This window comes from Leucopleurus acutus (assembly GCF_964270905.1).
Source record: "Leucopleurus acutus genome assembly, chromosome: 1".
NCBI lineage: Eukaryota > Metazoa > Chordata > Mammalia > Artiodactyla > Delphinidae > Leucopleurus > Leucopleurus acutus.
The window spans coordinates 138963669-138987504 of record NC_139142.1 but is presented as its reverse complement, the minus strand read 5'-3'; positions in this window follow the sequence as shown (position 1 = coordinate 138987504).

The window sequence follows — 23836 nt, the reverse complement described above, 5'->3', positions numbered from 1 at the left end:
GGCACACATTGTGGCTAACAGCAAAGGGGTCAACAGGCTGTGTTTGTGGAAGGCTGGCCGGATAAGCCTGGGCCGGTGTCTCTCACTTCCCACTGTCCCTCTGCATCTGGGACAGCCAGCAATTCAGCATACAAGCAGGTGTGGGCCCAGTGTCCCTGGAGGTGACATAAATCTCTGTTTCCCAAGACAGGAGAGTAGGAGAGTGTAGCAATTGCCCACTGGAGGCTGTCAGTAGGCCTGGGGTCACAGGGTTCCTCCCATCTTCTCTGGGGAGGTTGTCTGCCTATGTTTACACCCATTTCCTCATGGACACACTGGGGGTTAGAAATTATTTGGCATGGTATCTGGCCAAGGGATAGCTGACAAAGAACAGACCCAGCCACTGGGATCCAGTGCGGGGACTTCCATCGTGTCGCACAACGATATAGATAACCAAGGCCTTGGGTAGAATTCATACTTTCCTAACCTCTTTCTCTTGGCTTCTCAAATCCTCAACCTCAAGCTCAACTCTAAGGGACAGCCAGTTACAGTTCCCCACAGACAGACTCAACCGTGCTGGAACCCTGGGGAAATTTCAAGAACCAGCTTGACCGCAAAACCGAAAAGCAGTTCTCTTAGGCCCTATCTGGACAGAGTGGTCACGGTAGCTATCAGGTGAGGATTCAGATTAGTCATGGGAGAAACAGGAGCCAGGCTGGGGGTGGAAGCAAGCCCTGATGGGCTCTGCTCCAGGGCCTGGGATCCAGCTGGGGCAGGAGCAGAGGCCGTGTTGCAATTTCACTGCAAATCAACTGGGCCATCTCTTGTGGGTGGCACGGCACAGGGCCGCCAACCCTCGTGCTTTTTCATAGGTATGGAGATGCTATCATATGGCCCAACTGCCTTTAGCATCGTGCTGTGAGATGAGGCTGGAGGGAAGTTGTACAACAGGCATTCTTGGCCTATTGGCTCTGGAGGCATGGGATGGAGGGGGCCAGGGTGGAACCAATGTCTGGACAAGTTGGGAGCAATTGTTGGAGGAGCCCTGGGCCAGTGGCCCCCCCCCCAACCCCAGGTCAGAGTAGGCCCCTGAGTCTGTTTTCAAGAGAGGAGGTAAACATTTACCACTACCATCCCAGTTTGAACTGTTGTTGGGTATGACACACAGTAGCCACTTCATCGGCCTGGGGCTGTCCCCTCCCGTCGGGGATGCACAGTGCCTGGAAAGGTAGTGAGGTGTGGTAGGAAGGGCATCAGCTTTGGAATCTGACCAACCTGAAATGAAATCTCAGCTCTGCCTGAAATACCGGCTGACCTTGGGTAAATCACTTAACCTCTCTGGGTCCCATTTTCCTCATCTCTGAAAAAAAAAAAAAAGTAACAGCTTCTAGGCAGGGTGGTTACGAGAAGTAATAATAATAATGTGGGAGGAGGGATGGCATTCAGCAGGAAGTCGATAAAGGTTGGGACATTTCTCCCTCCTCTTCTTACAAAACCATAGTTCTTCAGCCACTTCCAGGTTTATCCTCTTAATCTTGGTTATTGGCTGAAAGGCCTCACTGCCTGGCTGCCCCTGCCTAGATCAGGGATCGGCAAACTTTTTCTGTTAAGAGCCAGAGAGTAAATATTTTAGCCTTTGCAGGCCAAATGGGGTGGTGCCTGTGGCAACTACTCATCTCGGCTGTTGTAGTACAAAAACAGCCGAGACGATAGGTAAATGAACTGGTGTGCTTGTGTTCCAATAAAACTTTATTTACACAAACAGGCAGTGGCCAGACTTTGCCCACAGGCTGTAGTTGGCCAACCCCTGGCCTACAGTTTCAAGTCTAAACACGGATACTTAGCTCTCAAGGGACTTCCCCAGGCTAGTTTCACTGTGTCCGCCCAATCAGTTTTGTAATTCCTCTCTTAAATATCCCCAATCCATCAAACAGTACTCCTTTCGGTCCTTTGCTCACGAAGTGTTTAGTCTTGCCTCTGAACCTTTGCTTATGCTCTTTCCCTTGCTTTCCTATTTCCTCTCTGCCCTTCTACATCCCACCTCCTGTTAATCTCCCAGGTTGTCCTGTAAAATAAAGGGCTCAGATCAGAGTCTCTTGATTCAACATTGGATGAACACCTTTCAAGGCCAAGCTCAGGTCACTGTCCACAGGATAACTCCCTTTGCAGGACTCCCACATTCGTGCCAATGATGCCAGTATGGCCCTCCTGTGGACCCTTGGCTTTGAGTGGTACCCCAGTTTCAACAATGAGCCCTTGAGGCTCAGTCCTCAGCTTTCCTACATCCAGCTCACAACAACTTGCGTTTTCATCCAGCTTGGTATATTCAGGACTTCCGGCATATAAGTACCCAGAAAAAAATCTCAGGCTTTATCTCTGCAAATATTGCCTCTCTCTCATTCTCTTTATTCTTTCCTTCTGGAGTTCCAGTTAGTTGTAGCTTAACCTCTGTATCATATTTTCCTTATCTTTTATCCTCTCTGTCACATTTTCCAGTTTTTTTTTCCTCTTCTGATGCAGTTGGGGTATTTCTTTAAATCTCTATTCTAATTCATTAATTCTTTATCTGTGTCTGATATTGAATTTTTTAATTTCAAAGATTATATTTTTTCATTTCCAGAAGCTCTATTTGAGCCTTTATAAACATCTGCCTGTAAATTTTGGTAGTTTCTTATTCCTTGGTCATTTTTCTCTGTTCCATCTTTTAAGTCTTTAAGTATGTCATACATAGTTATTTTATGACCTATCTTATTATTCTAATATTTTAAGCCTTTGAGGATCTAAATCAGTGGTTTTTAAGTGAGGGCAGTATTTTTCCCTTGGGATATTTGGAAATGTCTGGAGACATTTTTGGTGGTCAAAACAGATATGTGTGTGTGTGTGTGTGTGTGTGTGCGCGCGTGCACCCACACTGTTGGCATCTAGTGGGTAGAGGCTAGGTATTCTACTAAACACCTCACAGAAAGCACCCCACAGAAAAGAATTATCTGGTCCCAAATGTCAATAGCTCTGAGGTTGAGAAACTCTGGTTGAAATCTGTTGCTTGTTGTCTCTGCTGACTCTTGCTTATGGTGACTCATTGCTTTGAGTGCGGAGGCGGGTTTTTTTGTAGTTTTTCTCTGGCAAATCTGAGTGAGAACACTACTCCAGAGGATTTGTATTTGCTTCTTTCAGCCACCAGGGGGCACTATAAACCTGGTACCACTTCTGTTTTCTGGCTTGGGAGTTCGCATCACATGGGTAGCATAGATTCAAAGCCCTGACTCCCATGAGAACTGGCAATATGAAATTTTCTGTGTTAGACCCAGCTGAGCTGGAGCCGACATTCATGTACTGACTTTGGATTTCCCCACATCAACTAACGAATGAAGATCTGAGCCTGGACACGGAAGAGTGTGGTTTGAGTAGTGTTTCTGTTCAGTCCACCCTGCGTCGTGTGTGAATGTGACTATGCTATAGGATTTTGTCCTATATCATTTCCTAGTAGTGAGTAGAAAATGCAAAAGTGCAAAAGCTACTGTAGGAACAGTAGGTTCCCTAATCGTAATACAGTTGGGTCAGACATGGAAATTATTTGGCGTGACTAAGGCCAGCCACAGGGGCGCCAAAAATCCCTTAACTTGATGGTGACCATTGAGTTATGAGAGGATGAATGATATTAAAATACAGGTGTGAAAAAAAAAAAAGGGACTTCCCTGGAGGTCCAGTGGTTCAGACTCCGCACTTCCAATGCAGGGGGCGTGGGTTCGATCCCTGGTCAGGGAACTAAGATCCTGCATGCCGCGCAGTGTGGCCAAAAAAAGGAAAAAAAAAAATTACAGGCACATCACACTGACATTATGTTGTCAGAAATCGCTTTTAAAAGGCTTACTAAATCAACTACACTTCAATAAAAAAAAAAATAGTAAGGTTTAGTTAGAGATCAACTTGCAATACAGTCCCTTATCCACAATTCCAAAATCCAGACAGATCTCAAGCACCAAATATCGATTTTTTTCAAGTTAGCACAAAATCATTTGACAGCATAATCTGACTTGGACTGACCTGTGGCTATCTGGTCTTCATATTCGGTATGAATATTCATGCATTTTGCTGCAGAAATGTTTTGTGTTTGACCATAAGGTGCTGCCTCAGACTCTGCCAGGAGTACTATACAACAAGCAGACTCTGTACATTAGCACTGACTAAAATCGTCAAATTTGATCTTCAAAACACACATGGCTGCCAGGGTCCTGTAAGGGGTTGGTAACCTATGTGATTAAGTTCAGGGAAAGGATTCCCCCTACCCCAGCCCTCACGTCCACCACCCCTGTAAGAATACATTTGAACACACACACTTCAGTTGTCGGATGTTTTCCAGTGCCTGTTGGATGACAGGACGGACTGTATTTACATGATTAGCGTCTCGTGCTCATCACAAAGTGAATGTACAGAGATTTGAATGGGACACGTTTCTGTGGGGTCCTTTCACCCCTTGGACGATGCTGTACATCTATAGAGGGCTAAGTATATATATTCATTGATTCCTTCATAAGTTCTTAGTTAGCATCAAAGAGTTTATGTTTGTTTTCACAATGGCACCAAGAGTAAAGAAATACACTTTTATTTTAAAAATGGTACTAAAAACATTCGGTGTAATATGGGAAACTTCTCCTTTACCAAATAACCCTGATGCCCTTCCCCAGAAATAACCCTGTCAGCACTTAAAGCAAATATTTCCTGTCCCTTCTCTGTACATTATATATATATATATATATATATATATATATATATATATATATATATGTATGTATACGTGTAGTTATACACGTAGGTGTTTTTTGTATAAATGGGATCATGCTATACTGTATATTCTGCATTGTGCTTTTGTTCATTTAGTTATATGTTCTTTCATATTGGTACGCATAGAACTACTTCACTCCACGGTACAGAAATATAGTGATTTAAAATAATTCCTCTTTTGTATAGATTTCCAGGAGTTGTAGTGCTAGGTCGAAGGGCATGTATGTTTTAAATTTTGATAGGTACTACCCAGTTGTCTTTTAATAACTTTCACCAATTCATAGTTCATAAGAGTGATTGTTTCCCTGATTTCTTTTCGTGCCAACATTTGATATTATTAATCTTTTAAACTTCTGTCCGCCTGATGGGTAAAAACATAACCTTGTTGTAACACGCATTTCCTAGCTTCCTTGTGAAGCTGAGTGTCTCTTCTTCATTTGTCAGCTAAACATAAATATTTCTCTAATAATGAGCTGTTTGTTTATAGTCTTTGCCCATTTTTCTATAGCACTTATCCTTTTCTTAGTGATTTTTAGGAGCTCTTTATATATCCTCTGTTTAATCCACTGTCTTTTTAATCGAGGTATATTTTACATACAGTAAAATAGGTATATTTTAAGGGTAGACTTTGAAGAGTTCTGACAAATGTACACACGCATGTAATCATCACCCACATCACGGTGCAGAACGTCTCTTTGCTTCGGAAAGTTCCCTCAGGCCCCTTCCCGGTCAGTACCCCCAGGGGCAGCTGTTGTTCTGATTTCTATCACGGGCTATTAGATTTGACTCTTCCCGAACTTCCCGTCATGGAACCGTACAAATAAACACTGTCATGCCTGGCTTCTTTTGCCTAACATACTGTTTTTTGAGCCTCATCCATGTTGTTACATGTATCTGTAGTTGGTTCCTGTTAATCGCTGAGTGGTGTCTCATTGTCACATCGGTCACCCATTGTCCTGGTGATAGACATAAGGGTCATTTCCAGTTTGGATCTATTATGAATAAAGCGTCTGTGAATGTTTTTACACAGGTCCTTGTGTGGACATATGTTCTCATTTCTCTTGGGTAAATACCTAGGAATGGAATAACTGGGTCACAGGGTAGGTGTATGTTTAAGCTCTATTAGAAATTGCCTAGCAGTTTTTCAAAGTGGTTGTACCTGATGTGTTTTAAATATATTGCAAACACTTTCACCTTGTCTGTTACTTGTGTTTTAACATTGGTTGGGGTGTTCTTTGTCATTGAGTTGTTTTGCATCTTTATAAAGCAACCTCAGTCTTCTTTGTATTCTGGGGCTTGTGTCCTGCACAGAAAGGTGTAATATTAAAAAATATATACTTTTAAAATGTTCTTTTAGTTTGTCTTTGACTTTTTTTTTTTTTTTTTTTTTTTGCGTTACGCGGGCCTCTCACTGTTGTGGCCTCTCCCGTTGCGGAGCACAGGCTCCGGATGTGCAGGCTCAGCGGCCATGGCTCACGGGCCCAGCCGCTCTGCGGCACATGGGATCTTCCTGGACCGGGGCACGAACCCGTGTCCCCTGCATCGGCAGGCTGACTCTCAACCACTGTGCCACCAGGGAAGCCCTGTCTTTGACATTTTACTCCTTATTCTATCTAGAATTTAATTTTTAATGTGATATGACAAAGATCTTAATCCTAGCCCAAACCATACAAGGTAGGGATTGTTATTCCATTTCACAGATAAGGAGACAGGCTCAGAAAGGTTATGTGACTAGCTCAAGCCACACAGCTAGCAGGGAGTGGATCTGAGATTCAAAAGCAAATTTGTCTCCTTTAAAATTGTTTTCTCTCCCAGAACTCTATGGACTCTCATCTGCACCCTAACATAAATTCTGTAGGAAAGAAGGGAAAATAACAATATGTATATATGAACACGTACACTCACACATACATAAAAAAAACACAAGAAGAATAAACCAGAAACTAAGGGGTTGGGGGGGTAGGAACAGCATGGAGAGCGTTGGTGTGGGAGTGAAACTGCTCCAAACATGGTTTTTAATATAGTTTTGTGTTTTTAACCGTGTACATGGTTTGTATGTTCAAAAAATTAAATCAAGTTAAAATACAGAGAAAAAAGAAAACTCACAAATAGTTCACAAACATAAATAAATAAACCTGACTGTAAATTAATTTGAGAGCCTAACCATACAGCAAAAAGAATTATTTCAAGTAACTTGAAAAATACACCTTGACCATACATCTGTGGTGGGATATATTCCAAGGACAAATAAAACTACAAAGAAGTCTTAAGTTTACTTAGTACCTTTATTGTTAATAGTAATGATGGTATAGTAATTTTGCAAGTGTTTTATGTACATCGTAACATAAAGCAAATAAGTACATATATTAATGCTAGTAGAAACCAAGATTTTCTGTGTAAGAGAAAAGAGATTCAAATATTAAATTAACAACAAAAGAGTCAAGAAAGAAAAACGACTGTTAAATTTGAACTGGTAATATTATAAACTGATTTCAGTTTTCCCACCTCTGCCCACTGAAAGAGCATAGAAGCAAGAAGCCCAGGAGTAATGAGACCACCCAGTGTCCACCAGTCTTGATTTCTAAGACCACTGCCCACCAAAAGGAACTCAACCTTTCTGGAGAAATGGCTGATTCCAGATCTGCAGAAAGGAAAGTACAGGGAAAGTCTCGGACATCTTATTGTTCCAAGAAGCAAGGATGTGCTTAAAAACCAGTGGGGTCAGATCAAAAAGAAGAAGGAGACTTGAAGGGATCCCTTTGGTGAAATTTGGGGCTTCTGGGCATCAGAAAGAATAATGGCTATCATTAATTAAACAAGTATAAAATTTGCTTAAAATTTCACATGAAACAGATAGAAAAATCCACGAATTCAGTGTGTATGTGTGTATAAGAGAAAGAGGGAAGGTGTGGGGAAGTGGGAAGCTCTTCTTTACAAAAGAATGCCAGCTGAGAACTGCAGAAGGAATGATAAAGCTAGAAAGTCACCATTTCACAACGTCCAGTGTCATTCTTGATTTGGGCAAGGATCATGAATAGGTGCTAAAAACCAGTGGGTGAAGAAGGGTTGTTGGGGAACAGGATACTTGTGCAGCTGCTAAGAGTCCCCCTGGCTTACTTAGTAATTAAAAAGGGAAAATGCCCATTACGACAGAGAGCTATGGTGGCCACGTGTTTATCCAACTGATCAACTTAGCACCATCCATTCGTAGTAGGACCACCTGGCATCACACAGGCCTCCCGATGTGAGGCGGTGTGCAGAATACACCTCACCTGTAGAGTATTCTTGCCAAAATGTTTAACCTTTAGCCCCAACTCAGAGGCCACGGGACCTTCAGGGGACAGAGGAACGGGTTAAATGACAGCAAGAGAAAACAGTCAGGCAAATCCACGGTGGGGGCCATCTAATAGACTGTAATGTTTGGACTCTTCAGATGGCCTATGCAATGGGGTGGAGGGGGAAACCCAGGCCATTTTAGTGTGAAAGAGACCCATGTGGGAAGCTTCATCAGATCCTGCTAAAAACAAACCGAACAACCAACCAAACGAAAAATCTGTTAAAGACGCACTTGTGGCAGTTGGGAAATGTGACTATGGATGGGGGATGGAGGCGACATGGAATCACAGCGGGAAATGGATCTGTTACTACCCACAACATCCTTGGGAGCAGATGCGAGCAGAGCAGCTGAGGAGTGAAGTGTCATGTGGCCCATAACCCATCTTCAAACTTTTCAGCAAAAATCACTGTTTAGAGAGCGGGGTAAAGCAAGTATGGCAACAGATTAAAATGGTCCAACAGGCCCAAGACTAGGATGAGGCTGGCGAGATGCCTCAGGTGCAACCTTGAGGGAGTCACCCCTCTCAGGGTCCACCCTCCACCTGCAGACCCCGGAAGCGAGCCCCTCCTTCAGCGTCATGCCAGAACACCTCACTGGCCTCGCCCTAGTCCAGACCCTGTTGCTGAGTCAGGGGTGTGGGAAAATGGGTGCTCATTCGTTATTCTATCAATCTTCCTGTACGTTCAGAAATGATGAACCTATCCAAGTGTCCCTCCGTGGATGAATAGTGTATCTATACAATGGAATATGATTTAGCCATAAAAGGAAAGAAACGTTGATGCCCACTGTAAGTGGATGGACCTACATGTTGTATGATTCCTTTTATACGATGTACCCAGAATAGCAGATCCATAGAGAGACAAAGCAGATTAGAGGTTACCAGGGGACTGGAGGAGGGGGCAGGAGCGGAGAGGGGTTATCTAATGGGGACGGGGCGTTTTATGGGGTGATGAAAAGTTTTGAAAGTAGAGAGAGCTGGTGGCTGCACGGCATTGTGCATGCGCTTAATACCACTGAATTGCACGCTTTAAAATGGTTGATGGTAGGTTATGCGAATTTCACCTCGGAAGAGTTGATCACAACAAAAAGTTGAGGAACAAAATGGTCAGAGGTCAGCCATAAAAACGATGCCTTTTCAAAAGCGATGAAAATTGTACAATGTCTGAGTGTGAAGGAAGATCTCTTGGCGTCCTGGCCTGTGGGAAGGTGGCAAAAGCAGTGATGTGAGCTAGCGTCGGCAGTCAAGTGAACCGGTGCATTCACTTCCCCCTTGAACCTGGGTTTCTCCGCTGTGAAACAGTCTCTGGGTTTCCCCCAGCTCCACCGCTGCTGCTCCAAGCCTTTGCTTTCCCACCAGGTACCCTGGCCACGGGCCGGCCGCACGGAGCAGGCTTGCCTCTCCACACACCTGCCAGTGCACCTGGGCCCAGGTGGTGAGCTTGCAGGGAAATGTTCTCCAGTTCTGTGAATTCACCGGCACCTTTCCTGACCTGACCCCAGGAGGGGTGGTGTTCCTGGCCCGCAGGTTATGTTGATTCAGTGGGGAGATGTGGTTGATGAAGCAGCTTCTGAGGGCTTGGGCTGGGGCAGCACACCCACCTGGCTCTTCCTGGGCCCCAGGGGCCACGGTGTCTGTGACTCTAGCATCAAGGAGGAGAGCCGTGTGCTTGGGTTTTGGTGTGTGGGAAAAAAATTACCACAGAGCCACCAGCGTTCGTTGAGCACTTACTATATACCAGGCACTGCACTAAATGCTTTGCTTGTGTCCCCTCTTGCAGCTCCCTGATGGCCCTCTGATGTGACAACTGTGACTGGGCCGACATCACCGAAAGGAGAGGGTGCGTCACACAGGCTAGATTAGTTCCCAAGGCGTAACCAGCCGGGATTCAGCACTGGGCGGGCTCCCAGGGCCTGAGTGTTCCAGGTGGAGACCCTAAACCCACGTGGGCAATGAAGGGACAGGAAGGGGATTGTTGTCTGTTGAACACCTACTATGTGCCATCCCTCCTAAGCTCAGAATCCAAATCTCACCAACGGCTTCCAAAAGACCCTGTGCACAGGCTTTCTGTGCTCATGACCATCTTACAGGGGAGGGAACTGAGGTTCAGAGAAGGGATTTGCCCAAACACGGCACAGCCGGGAAACAGGAGGTCAGGACTCACGTCCACTGCTGAGCTCCTTCTCCCCAGAGCTGAGACTCCCTGTGGGTGTCTTTGGTTTGGGTTTCCCCTCTCATTTGCTTCTTTGAGGAGCATTTCGGCTTCATGGGGTTAGAGGAGCAGGAAAGGCCTGTTTCTGTCCAGGAAAATAGGCAGGGCTGAGAGGTGGCCTGTGCGGGCGGCCCAGCAGAGGCCTGGCTGTGTCTTTGCAGCGTGAACCTCCCAGGGCAAACCAGGCAAGGACTTGACGGCCCCGGCTGCCATGGGCACCTCCTTCTTGGAGGTGCAGCAGCCTGGCTTTGATGCTCATGGAGGAGGGTGGAGATGGAAGATTCCAGAAGGGAGGACACCCACCACAAGTCTGGCTGCCCACAAGCCAGGAGCATAAATAGTTCTCTGAAGAACTCGAGAGAAGGGACACAGAGGTGGACAGAGTTCTCTGGAAACCCTTGTGTGTCCAGGGCAGGAAAGTTGACAGAGCTCCCTCACTCCTCTGAAGAGCCCCACCTAACAAAGTCGGTCCAGGTCTGGGCTGAGGAGACAGGAGGTGATAGCCGCCTTTTGGAGTGTCTCTTGCGGGCTGGTGGTGGGCCCTGTCCCGTGAGGGGCCACAGGGTGTAGGCCGTGTCTCCCCTGTGCTCAGAAGTAGATCCAGCTGTAGAAAATGCTTCCAGACACCGCTGACCGCTCCAACTCACCCAGTGTGAACCACTCACTTCCTCTACTGCTCAGACAGAGTAAAACCGGCCAAGTCTGGTTTAAACCAGTTGTAGTGGGCCTTTGCCCACCTCCTGGCCCTGCCCATCTGCTCTGGGCAAGGCTGGTGTCTGTTCTGAGAGGCTCATGCCTCTGGGGGTGAAGCCTCCTGCTGGGGCTGGACGCTGAGGTCACTCGAAGGCGTGGGAGGGGCCCTGAGATTCCAGTCCTGGACAGGGGGACTCTAAGGGGTGTGGGAGGGAGGGACACAGCAGTCAGTAGCCAGGCCTGGGTGGGGGTGAGTAATGGCACTGACCTGCGGCCGACCAACCCTCCTGTCTCCTTCGCTGCGCAGAGCAGGCTGGGACGTGCCAAGGGGAAGCGCCTGCCATCCTCTGGGGAATTTCTAAGGGGAAAGTTGGGTTCCCAGGGTGCCCTCGAAGGCTTTGGGGTTCAAACCACTTTGCAGGCCTCAAGCACTTACTTGGGATTCAAGGCATGACAGTGTGACAAGTATGAGGAGAGGGCTTTCTGGCAGAAAGAGGACCCCAGGCCTCTAGCCTGAGTACAGGTCCTAGGATGCCCCTCAGTTGGAGGTAGTGGGCTCTGAAGTACTTGCCCTACCCAGGCGCACCTGCCTGGATCCTCCCTTCATCCTTCCCATCCATGCATCTAACCATCCATCCATCAATATCAGGAGACCACCAAATGCCAGACTCTGACCTAAAGTCCGGGAGTGAAATGTAAATTAAGACACAGTCCCTCTCCTCACAGCCTGGAGGAGAGACCAACAGGAAAACAAATGGTCTTGGTGGAGGGGTGTGCAAAGTAGACGACTGCATAGGCACACCTGGTGGAGGGGCTGGGTCAGTTCTTCCCTGGGGGGCAAAGAAAGTCTTCACAGGGGAGGAAACACTTGAGCAGTTTCCTGAGGGATCATCCAGGCAGGAAGGAGAGGGAAGAGCATTATGGGCAAAGGAACTGGCAGGTGCAAAGGCACTGAGGCGTCAAAGAGCTAGGTATGTGGTGTGCCAGGCAAACGGTCTGGGGGGACAACCACGTCCATGGGGCAAGTGGAAGGAGATGGTGCTGGAAAGGTAGGCTGGCCCAGAGCGAGGCAACCTTGAATGCCACGGTAAGGAAAAAGGACACGGTCCCATGGCCAAGAAGCATCAGTAGATCCTTGCCTTAGTGGCTCTGTCTGCACTTTGAGGGTGTCTGAGGCACTAGGCCTTGCCTCCTGTCGGGCCCTCCCTCCCAGGCATCCGTTCCCTGTGCGTTTACCAGTCCTGCTGCGGCCCAGGCCAGGGTCATGTCTACACTGAGATGGCAAGCACGGGAGGAGACCCCTGCGGCAGGTGGCCTGCGGCCCAAGACGTGTGTGGACCCCCAGGAAGGGACCGCCTGAGCTCATCTCTGTTCTTGTCACAGCCTCACCCCAGTCAAGGACAAGTGAATTCTTCCACGCGGATCCATGGTCTCTGCTTTGAGGTGGCCGCACTTGCACTCCCGTGCCAGAGGGCGGCGGGTTTCGGGCCTGCCCTCCACTGTCACCGCTGCACCTTGCTATCTCCGGCTTTGTGCTCTCACCTTTTATTACAAAACCTTGAGAGTTTCTGCGAATCAGCTAGCCGGTTATCACGCTCCCCACAGCCGCCTGCATGAGCCTCTGGGCCTGAACCGCAAGGCGACCACAGCGCATCAGCAACTTCTGCTCTGAGCCGAGCCGGGGGGGCCCCTTCCCCTCTGCCCGCCGCCCCCCGCCCCAGCCCCGAGCTGGGCTTCCCACGCTTCCCTTTCTGTCTTTTTCTTCTCCTGAATCTTAGAAACTGACGTGCAGCAGAACAAGGATTGGGTGAGCCACTGAGGCTGGTCCAGCACAGGGAGGAACTCAGAGCAGGCCCGAGGGGGGAGGGGGGGAGGAGAGGGGGCTGGGGGAGGGGAGGATGCTCTTCCCGCAGAATCGACCTATTCTTCCCCCTGAGCTCCCTCTGGCTTCCAGAAAGCAGTCTCGGCCAAGGGGCCTCTCAGGAGAGCAGAGGGTGAGATGTGTGTGCGTGCGTGCATGCGTGTGTGTGGAGAGAGAGAGGATGTGTGTGTGCTGGGGAGAAACAGAAACCCAGTATGACACAAACAGAGAAGAATTTATGTGAGAGAGAAAATGAGACCATTAGTCGAGATTTTCCTTCTCTTCCTCCTCTGATCTCCCTACTCCCAGTGACTGTCATAGAAACGGCTTTGTAGCAACTGCTTAGGACATGTTTATTGAACAAATAAATAAATCAGGGTCTGACATTCTACTACTTGAGATATAGTCGGTGCAGCAAGAAGCATGTTAGGAGTTCAGGAGCCCCTTGCCCCTTTTTCCTTCCAGGGTCTGACCTGGGTGGCTTGCACCCCTGGGCCACGGTTCCAAAAAGGCCCAGTCTCAGCACGTTACAGGCCAGGTGAGCGCCCGGCATCCTTGGGAGCAGGGAGCATGGGGCCCTCACACCCGATCACAGGAAGTGAAAGGCAGGGAATGGCTCATGGTTGCTGGGCCCCTGCCCAGCCGAGATCCAGCCCAGGACTGGTGGGCTCACCACTCGGGTCAGCATGCCCTCAGGAAGCCCCCTCCCCAGCTCACCTCGAAGCGGGGGAGGAGAGGCATCCCATTCTCTGCAAGCAGGTGGGAATGGGGAGGAGGAGAGAGCTTCCTTCCTCTACAGCTTCATCTTTTTTTTTTTTTTTTTTTTTTTGTGGTACGCGGGCCTCTCACTGTTGTGGCCTCTCCCGTTGCGGAGCACAGGCTCCGGATGCGCAGGCTCAGCGGTCATGGCTCACGGGCGCAGCCGCTCCGCGGCATGTGGGATCTTCCCGGACCGGGGCACGAACCCGCGTCCCCTGCATCGGCAGGCGGACTCTCAACCACTGCGCCACCAGGGAAGCCCTACAACTTCATCTTTTGAAACCCAAGTGCTCCTCCTTCCATCTGGATCATGGCTATTTTAGGAGAAATGAATCCAATTAGATGAGTGTCTGCTGATCATCTAGTTGAGATAGAATAATGATAATAACCAACGGCTCTTTACAGTGGACAAATCACTGTCACAACATCGTATAGCGGTGTCCCGTCATCCCCAGGGGTAGAGAGCTCATTCCTGTCTTACAGATGAGGAAACGAGGAGACTTGCTTAGGGCCACGTGGTCTGGGGAGCTAGGGATCAGGTCTGGCCAGACTCCCAGCCCAACCATGAGCTGAGCTCTTGGGCCGAGAGGAGGAAGGGGACCAGGAGGTTGAGGGCGGGACCATGATGTGGGAGTTTGGGGTTGAGGACAGCCACAGTCAGGACGAGCGAGAGTCTGGTTCCTGCTGTTTTATACTTTCCCAGAAAACGATACAGGTTTACATACAATTTCAGGGGGCTCAGAGGCACTCACCTGGGGACAGAGAGGGGACCCAGAAAGGAAGAGAGGACAGTACTGAAGCCAGTGTGTAGCTCAGCTATTCCCGTCCTCCAGGTGGAATTCTTGACTCGGGGTGAAAGCAATTTCTGAATAAACGGGATGTTTCCTCCCAAGCCCAACACAAAATATGTGGGATTCAGGAATACCCTGCTGTCTTAACAATTTGTTCTTAGCAACTATACTGTGTCATGCAGTCACTGACGATGACATCCCCAACAAACGTCCCAATGACGGCTAAATCAAAGCAGCGACCAAAAGCATGCCGTAAGAGAGGTAACATCTGTAAACCTCTATTATACTGTAAAATAGAAAACTATTCTTCAAGTCCTCTACAATGACTTCATACTGTGATTACAAGAGGAGGCCCCGTTTGCTATAAAATCTAAAGATGGATAATATAATGTCCTCCCGCATTGTACATTCAACCTAAACTAACATACTGTCTTTAATAAGCATTACTTACATTTTTATTGAAGAAACTTTTTTTTACGGTGTTGCAATTTGGAAGTGTTTTCAAAGGCAAATAGGAAGGCTAATATCTGAGAAAGAAAACTACTAAAAAAAGTTGGAGCAGGTGTCCCCTTTTTTTTAGACCTATTCCCACGGCAAACGGGACCTTTCTGTTCCATTGTGCTGCCTTTGAGACTGCATCCAGGGCAGTCACTGGAGAAGCAGTGATGCCATGGCGATGACGGCACGGCCCCGACGCGCAGCTAGCCGTAACCTTAGGTAAGGGAGCCTTTCATTGCCAGGCAGGAACCTGGCATGCCCAGAGTCATGGTAACCTGCCCAAGGCCCCACAGGGTTCGAATGCAGGCCCTTTTCACGCTACAGCCACCATTCTTTCAACTAAGCCGTGTCCTTTACTGGTAGAAATAGCGAAATAAACAGCACACAGCAGAGAGAATGGGATACGGGCATTAACTGATTGCAGCAAAAGTGGAAATCGTTGAAAAAAGGACCAGCTGTGCTTTTTACCCCTTGCTAGGCAGAGAGAGCCAGGGCAGGGCTGAGGCAGATGCCCAGGTCCTGGGCAGGTACCAAACTCTGAGGCCGGCACCCGTCCCACCGGGGAGCAGAGGACTCCTTGCTCCGCCACCCATCTTGGGTCTGTCTTTTCATTTCCATCCTCTGGGCCCAGCTTGGGTCTGGGAAGCCATGTGGCCTGGGAAGGGGAACACGCGTCCTTTGAGAGCTCACTCTGCGCTAAGGGCGCTGTGGCCCACTTTGGTCCGCACAGCAGCTCTGCGCGTTCAGTATCATCAGTTCTGTTCCACAGATGGGGAAGCAGAATTTGTTAAGTGAGAGGCAGTATGGCTCGTAGTTAGAGGCATGGCCTCTGGCCTGAGCTGCTGGAATCCTGACTTTCTACTCACTAGACTAGAGGAAAGGAAACAGCTTTTCCAAAGCAGTGTTCTTTCTACACGCAGGGATAACAGGAGTGGTTCCATGATAGGGCTTTTGTGAAGATGTACAGGTGTTGCTTGCAAAGCTTTTAGCACGGTGCACAGCACTCAGTAAGGGCTTACCCCATGCCAGCGATGGCCACCGTTAAGAGTCTGGGCTGGGATTTAGCCCCAGCTCAGCCTGACCCTCTCCACACCGTCAGAGCACCACAAGCTAAATCCCCGCTCTGTGGTTTGTTCACAAGCCGCATGACCTTGGACAGGTCACTTTCCTTGGGCCTCAGTTTCCCTTACTGTAAAGTGGGGAATATTACTTTACAAGGTGACTGTTGAGGCTCAAGGGAATTAGAAGTAAAAACACTGACTCAACTACTAAAAGGAAAATGCAGAGTTCAGCGTTAGCGGGTGTTTTAGTAAGTGTTGGTCGGTGTGTTAGGATTTGTCCTGGTTCTCTTTGGGGTTTAAAGTACAGAACCCTAACTCCTGACTCCCCTGGAGACTGGATAAGGGAAAAGGTAAACACCCGATAAATGCACAAGACAGGAGCGAAGGGGAGTGGGAAGGGAGCTGACTTGTACTGACACCTACTGTATGCCTGGCCTAATGACAGGCATTGCAGAGATGTATTCCAGGTGTCCCAGCCCCCCAGCCTGTGACTAGAAAACCTTGGCGCGTTTGCTCGCATTGGCCCCCACTGCTCCATCTGAGTGTTCCCTGGGGGAACTCGTCACTCTCGGTGTCTACCCCATCCTTCCTCTTCCGCTTGAATCCCCATGTCTGCGCCCACTGCCGCTACCCAGCATGACCCCTGGTCTGTGAGGGGGCCGCCTTCCTCCACCAGGGCACTGAACACTGGCACACAGACCTTCCAGGCGGAGGAGAGGAGGGTGCACCGCTCCACCTCCATGGGCCCCAGGGCAGCTCTGTTTCTGCCCACAGTCTTACAGAACCTTTCGACTTCTGACTCTCCAGCTTCTAGATCTTAGAACTCAACCCAGTCCCAGGGGCTGGATGAGAAGTCCCATATCATCTCTCTTTCTCCGCTCTCTCCTCAGACCAAGCCCCCAATCCAACATCTCCTTTACTCTCTCTCCTACAAAATAAAAGTATCTGGGCATTATCAATGGATATCAAAAATACTGAGAACGTGAGTGGGAGTATCACTTGCCCTAATAATGCCTGGATTCAGGGTTCAGCAATTCCCCAATGCCATGCTGCATCCTTACCAAGATGCTGTGAGATAGATACTATTAACCCACTTTGCAGATGAAGACACTGAGGCTCAGAGAGGAGACGTTGGGTCAAGGATATTCAGCTAGTAAGTGGCCGAGCTGGGGTTCAGACTCAGGGCTATTTGAGTACCACCTTGCTTCTGGAAGCCGAAGGGATGGTGCTCTGACAGTGTCAGGGTGAGCTGTGGGCAGGTGGTGGGGGTCCCCGGGTGCCTTCCGCCCAGGCACACAGGCATTAGCTGATGCTTCAAGCCTGCTTTCCAAGTTCATCTGATGCACCCATCCCAACCTCAGCTTTAATTATGTCTGCGCTTGCGAAAGCCAAGCAATTCAGCCTTCCCAGAAACGCAGGCTCCCTGGATCTTCCAGGGCATTTCGACATGCAGGAGCCCCAGGGAAAAGTGGCCTCTCCGTCCTTGCTTCTCGTGTTGAAGTGGCTTTCATCTGGGTCTGCAGGAGAACTTCCTCCCACCCTTTCTTTCCTCTCCTTCTTTCTTTATTATTTTCTAGGAACTTAAATGCAAAATGCCCAAGATAACGCAACTCCCATCATTTTCTTCCCTGCCCTTTGTGTCTTTCAATCTTCAAATCGCATGCCATGCCAGCCAGTTTAGCATAAGAAATTAAATTAATTTTCATGCTTCAGATGTCAATGCCTTTATTAATAATTTAAAGCACATTTATTTATGCAGTTTGATATGTTTCAGGTTCAGGGAAGCAATTAAGTGTTACCCAAGCAGCTGATCAGCAGACAGCGTCTTCCGTGCCTGCTGCCCCTCTAGAGCGGCTGCAGGAGAGTCACGTGCGCAGAACCTCACCCCTCTGGCCTGCCCGCTGCCTCTGTGAGACGTGGGCTTTTGAAATGAGGAGAGCACACTTATTTGCTGGGGCCCGACTCAAGGAAGGCCAATTTCTTTCTCAGAATTGCCCTGGGTTATTAGACTTGACCTTCAAAAGTCCTCCCCTCAACTAGTTCCTCCCCTCAACTAGTTCCTGGCGAGGCTGTCATCCTCTAAAAGCCACCTTTAGCTTTTACTCTGGGAAGCAATTTTACATCTGTTGAGGGCTTGGCTGCTTGAGAGTGAGAAGAGCTGGCTTGGCCACTTAGGAACTGGTGAGCACGGACACCTTGTCCCACTGCGTTCACCTGTTTCCTTATCTGAAAAATGAGGAAATGGTATTTCCCTTAATAAGGATGCTGTGAACTTTGAGTAGCAAGAGAATGTACATGAAAGCACTTAGCTGGTCTACCCACCTTTCCTTTTCAATGGCCTTGCCCTGTCCCCTTCCCAGGCCTGTGCTTGGGTTGTCTCTGCTCCCACCCCCACTGCCACCTGTGACACTATTCCTTCTCATCTTCATCTCTCAGCCCCACCCCACGCTTTGTAATCAACACACTTTGTATTCACTTATGCTTGGTACTATCCAAAGATCTTTCTCATCCCTGATATCATTTTATCGTCAGTATGAATGCTTTAAACAGAGATGGAATCTGAGTTCCCAGGAGGCGTAACTTCCCAGAGACAGATTAGAATTCAAAAATGTTGTCGGGACCCCTGTGCACCATGGACTGCGGGGGATACTATGGAATGCGCGTGGAGCACACCGTGATGACCTGGGTCTGTCTCTAGGGTCTCACTAGGGGGACCAAGAGAAAGCAGCGCCCCCTGCCCCTCACTCGGACCCTGCTCTGCTCAGTGTGAGCTGCGTGTTCAGAAACTGACCAGGAATCCAGGACGGGATGTCTTGGGCACGTCTTCTCAGTCTTATCAATCAGATCCCAAGATCAGGTCTTCTCCACCCAGGTCTCCACGGAGTGGGACCTGGAACCATCCTCGACTTCCCTCTCCCTCACCCCCACCTGTAGTGCATCGCCCAGCCTTGCTGATTTCGTGTCTCTGGAGTGCGCCCGCTTCTCTGCCTCTTGCTGTTACCACCCGCCTCTAAAGCATCATCATCTCTCGTCTAGACCCCTGCAACAGCTTCCAATGGGTCTCCCGCGGCCACCGCTGCACCACCAAGCCATTCCCCCACTTACTGGCCCCCTCCTCACCACACGGACACATCTGAAAGCTCCAAAGCCTCCTCATTGCCCCAGACCAAGGACAAAGGCTTTATCATATCCCATAACTCACCGCATGGTGTGGCCCTCCGGTAAGTGGCACAATTAGTTGAGGTAGGAGGGGCGGACTCCACTGTTTTCCTGTAAAAATCTGGGTGGTGAGCAAGTGTATGGGTGGTTCCTACTTCCTAGGTTTGGTCAAAGTGTGGCGCTCAGTCCCCTTGAGCTGTCTTCCATAAAGATCTTCGTCCCGGAGGCCAGAGTGGCCTTGGGCAAGACATGGCATCTCACTGAGCTTCATCTGAAAAATGGCGGCAGAGCACCTCTCCATGGAGTTATGATAAGGAGGAAAGGAGACGAATTATGAAGTGTCTAGGAGGCAGAAAATTCCGGTAAGAAACATTTCTCTGCCCCCTTTCTCCCCAGAGCCCTGGAGACTGCTGGGTGGGGTGCAGGCCAGCTTGTGCCCCTCCTGTGACTCGGCTCCCATCCACCGCAGGCTGGCTCTGCGGGGTCCAGGCGCCCCCCAGCCTCCTCTCTGCGTGTGTGCCTAGAAGAGAAGCTGCCAGGGTGTTGACGTGCCTCTGACGACCTTCCAGTCGAGGAAGCTGCGGGAGGGATGGCGGTGCGGACATGTGCTGAGTTTCCCTCTCATCTCGTGCTCGTCACTCGGCCCCCACAGGCAGGCACTGGAGGTGCTCCCAGCCAGCTGGGTGAGCTCCAGGCAGCAGACACTGGTTTGCACTGGGGCAGAGCCAGAGAGGCAGGGAGGGTCGGGGGGCAGGGCAGGTCAGGGGGCGGGGCAACCCCCTGCACACTCAGTCTTTCCTGAGCTGTGGGCTGGCTCAAACCCAGAAACAGAAGGTGGCAAAGCTTATGCGGAGGGAGGGACATCACTGAGCCCACGATGCCCAGGTAACCTCATTGTCCGTATGGGGAAACTAAGTGCAAAAGGCCAGAACTCAGATTGATTTCTTCAATGCACATGATTCAGAATGACCTGCAGACTGAGCACTGGGATGGGGAACAGAGGGGGTGGGGACCCAGCCCCTGCCTCTTGTACGGGCTTCCAGGGCACACTTGGGCGCGAGTGCGGACGGCCGTACAGTCTTGTGGTGTGAGTGGCTTGGTCTCATGGCTGAGCCTGTCGGTTCTCTGAGGACCTGCCCCTACCCCCATACCCTGCACAGACCTGGGCGCATTGTGGGTCACGGCCGCACACCTGGGGGCTCAGGGATCCTGTGAGAGCATCTCCCATGTCCACCTCTCCCTCTCCTCTCTGTCGCTTGCAATCTCCCTTGAAAAGTACAGACAGTGCTTTAGGGAACTGGATCGAACCCTCGGACCCCACCAGTAAGCTGCTGATCAATGCTACTTGGGCTGGTTTAACCATCCACCTTGCATTTTCCAAGACCTGAACTGCCTGGGGCATTTCCGGAGTCACTGAAGCCTCTCTGTTGTGTAAGATTTAGGGATCCAGGGAGGCCAAGGGTGATTAGACATCACCTGTTTCCATGAAGCCCTGCCTGTTCACTCTCAGCAGGTGGGGCCCGGTCTCTCTGTTAAGAGTGCAGAAACCTGCATTGCACAGCCCGCAGCCAGGGGCTGAGCGTGGGCTGGGCTCATAGCTGGGGAATGAGTGGATTCCTGGGTGGCCCTCCTGCTTACACCGCATTTCCAGAAGCTGATCATCTAGATGTGAACATCCTGCTCTGAGCAAAGCACCGTGCCAGGTGCTTGAGGAAGGGAGTAAGGCTGACCTCAGTGAGTCGATTTTGGGGGTGGAAGAGAAGGCTACCTACCCAAACCGGGGTGCACTGGTGAATGTCTAACCAGCAGCTTTCCATAGGGAAAAAATGCTCTAGTACAGCGCTTGCCAGTTCCCGTGGTATGAATCTTCCCACATGGCCAATTTCAAGGAGCCAGTGTGACATCTTTGGGAGAGATGCAGAGAACCAACTGGTCTTGAGAGCAAGTGGAAGCCGGCTCCAGCTAGTTTGTGTCTCAAACTAACCACAGGGCAAGGCAGTTTGTAAAACGTACTAAAATAGAAAGATAAATACAATTCTATGGCCCCTGGACAGGGGAGCAATACCTTCTGACGGAGGTTCCTGGGGAGGCTTCAAGAAGCAATCATTTAGTTTCGGTTTTGAGGAAGAAAGGGCTTTCACGGGGAAAGCAGGGGAGGGGAGGTCCTCTAGCTGGAGGGCCAAAGAACTCCTGACATGTTTGAGGACCTGTGTGCTGTGGCAAGACCATGGGGACCATAGATCACAGCAGGCCTTATAGACTCTGCCGAGGAGTTTGTCCTTTATCTTGTCAGTGGTGGGGGAGACAATGGTGCATCTTAAGCAGGTGAATAACAACATAAGGTCTGTTTTGTTGTGTTTTTTTGAATCCTGACTTCATCAGTCTCTTTTTTCTTTTAAAGTATGTTTATTACAAAAACAAATCAAGCAATGTATCAAAGTACAAAAAGACTTTTTTTTAAACATTAGGTGAATATCTTCCCAATGTATGCACAGAAAAAAGTTTGGACAGATAGAGTAGACATAACATAAAAGAAATGAAAATAAAAGGAAAAAAGAGAGAGCATAGGAATTAACTGGTCCCTCTTCTTCCACTGCATGTTGTCAAGACTGTGTATAATGTTTGGAGCTGTGGCAGCCATCTTGTTACCATGAGGAAAACTAGCCCATAGTAGCCAATATACTGAGGGTGTTGACAGAGTGGGAAGATGGAGAGGATATGAGTTTTGATGATGTAGAGTAGCTGCTGTCCTTTACATATAGATCATCCTGAGACAACTCTGGTATTTATATGTGTATGGTTTTCCTATTTACCTAGATTCTGAATTCTCAAGGCTCAAAACTGGGTCATAATGAAGCAAGTCAGTGTGATATAGTGTCAAGGACTCAGGCTTTGGAGTCAAACAAAACTTTTTGAATTACAGCTCCTAGGGGGGAATTACTTAATCTCTCAGTGCCTCAATTTTCTTATCTCTGAAATTGGAAGAGTAAACTTGCTCTCAGAAGTGTTGTGAGCATGGCATTAGATAACATACGTAAAGTTTTTACCACATGCCCAAGCCAGAAGGCACTCAGAAAATGCTTATAAAATATACAAATAGATCTGAGAAAACATGGAGATGCCACTGGGTGGGGAAAGACATTGTACCTCGATTTCTTCAGTACTTTCAGCAAATACTGTCATGGGTTCTTTGTCTTTCCCTGGATTTGTTTTTCAAGTGTAGGGTCTTCAAACAATGGACATTAAGGCTTAAAGGAAAACTATTTTCCGGGGGAAAAGATGCTTTAAAATGTGATTATGTATTAAGTACACATCTAGTAAATAATCTAGTAAACAATTAGACATATAATGCTTTGACTATAAAACACCACATTTTTGCAGATGAGACAGATAGATTTTAGCAATCAGAGGGAGTTAGGAGAGAGAAATGAAAGAAGAAACCGGTACTTCCTTTCTATTTACCTGGCAGAACTGGGCCTGGCCCCAGGGTGTGGGGCTGGGAGGGACCTGCCAGACAGGCTGTGCCTGGGATGCAAGGAGCAGGAATGTGACAGGCAGGCGAAGGGGGCCAGGTGAACTCTGTCCAGGTGGAGAGTGAATACACTGCTTGGTCTCCTGTCATGTCCAAGCATCGCCATCCCAGCCACCATCTTCGTGGAATCTTCCCTGGACGATTACTTTATTTTTAATTTTTTTTTTAAATTTTTTGTCCACGCGGTACGTGGGATCCTAGTTCCCCGACTAGGGATTGAAACCGCATCTCCTGCATTGGAAGCATGGAGTCTTAACCACTGGACCGCCAGAGAAGAAGTCCCCCTGGACGATTACTTTAGCTTTCTCGCTCAGTTCCCAATTCCACTCTTTCCTCTTCTGCCCCGTTCTATGTAACATCACTACAAGTTTGTCCCTTGAAGTGTCACTTTTCTCAAGTGGCCCTCCTGCTGGAAGCCCCTCCTCTTTCCACCCTTCCTGCTTTGGTTCCCCGGGGAATGAGGCAGTCGCGGTTCTCCCGGCATGCAGCTGGCAGCACCATCTCCATCCTTTCCAGAGCGGCCAGGTCCTAGAAGCCACCAGGTCCAGCCCTATGCCACAGAGCTGGAGTCACAGCTTTCTAAAGGCCACGTCTGTGCATGACCTCGGTCCTAAGCCACTCTCTCTGACCCACCTTGCACTCCTCTTCTCCACCGGTCTCTTTTCTTCCTGATTTTTCTTTCCGTTTCACCTTCCTTGGCTCCTTGGGCTGGATCCTCAGCCCTATGTGCTCGTCTTTGACCTTAAGTTTCCTCCTAGCAGGTGGTTTGGATTTTCCATCTGGCCAGGCATTCATTCCTTCCTTCACCAAACACGTATGGAACACTCATGGAGACATGCTGGGCATGAACAGTGCCTGTGATCAGGAAGGCGAAGCCATTAGACAACTCAATTTCTGTGTGTGTTGTTGGGGAGTGTTGAGTGGGTGGGGAGAGGGAAGTTGCACAGGATAAAATGTTGTCCTTGATCTCTGGCAACTCGCCAGAGGCTGGTCAATAGAATTTTATCCTTAATTGATTTATCAGATTAGCTTTAATGGAACCCAGAGGAAGCTAGAGCAAGCCAGGAAGTGATTACAATAGAAGAGATTGGACTCAAGGATTCCCTTTGATCTTCAAACAACCCTGAGAGGGAGGAGATTGTCCCCATTTTCCAGCCTGGGAAGCAGGCTCAGA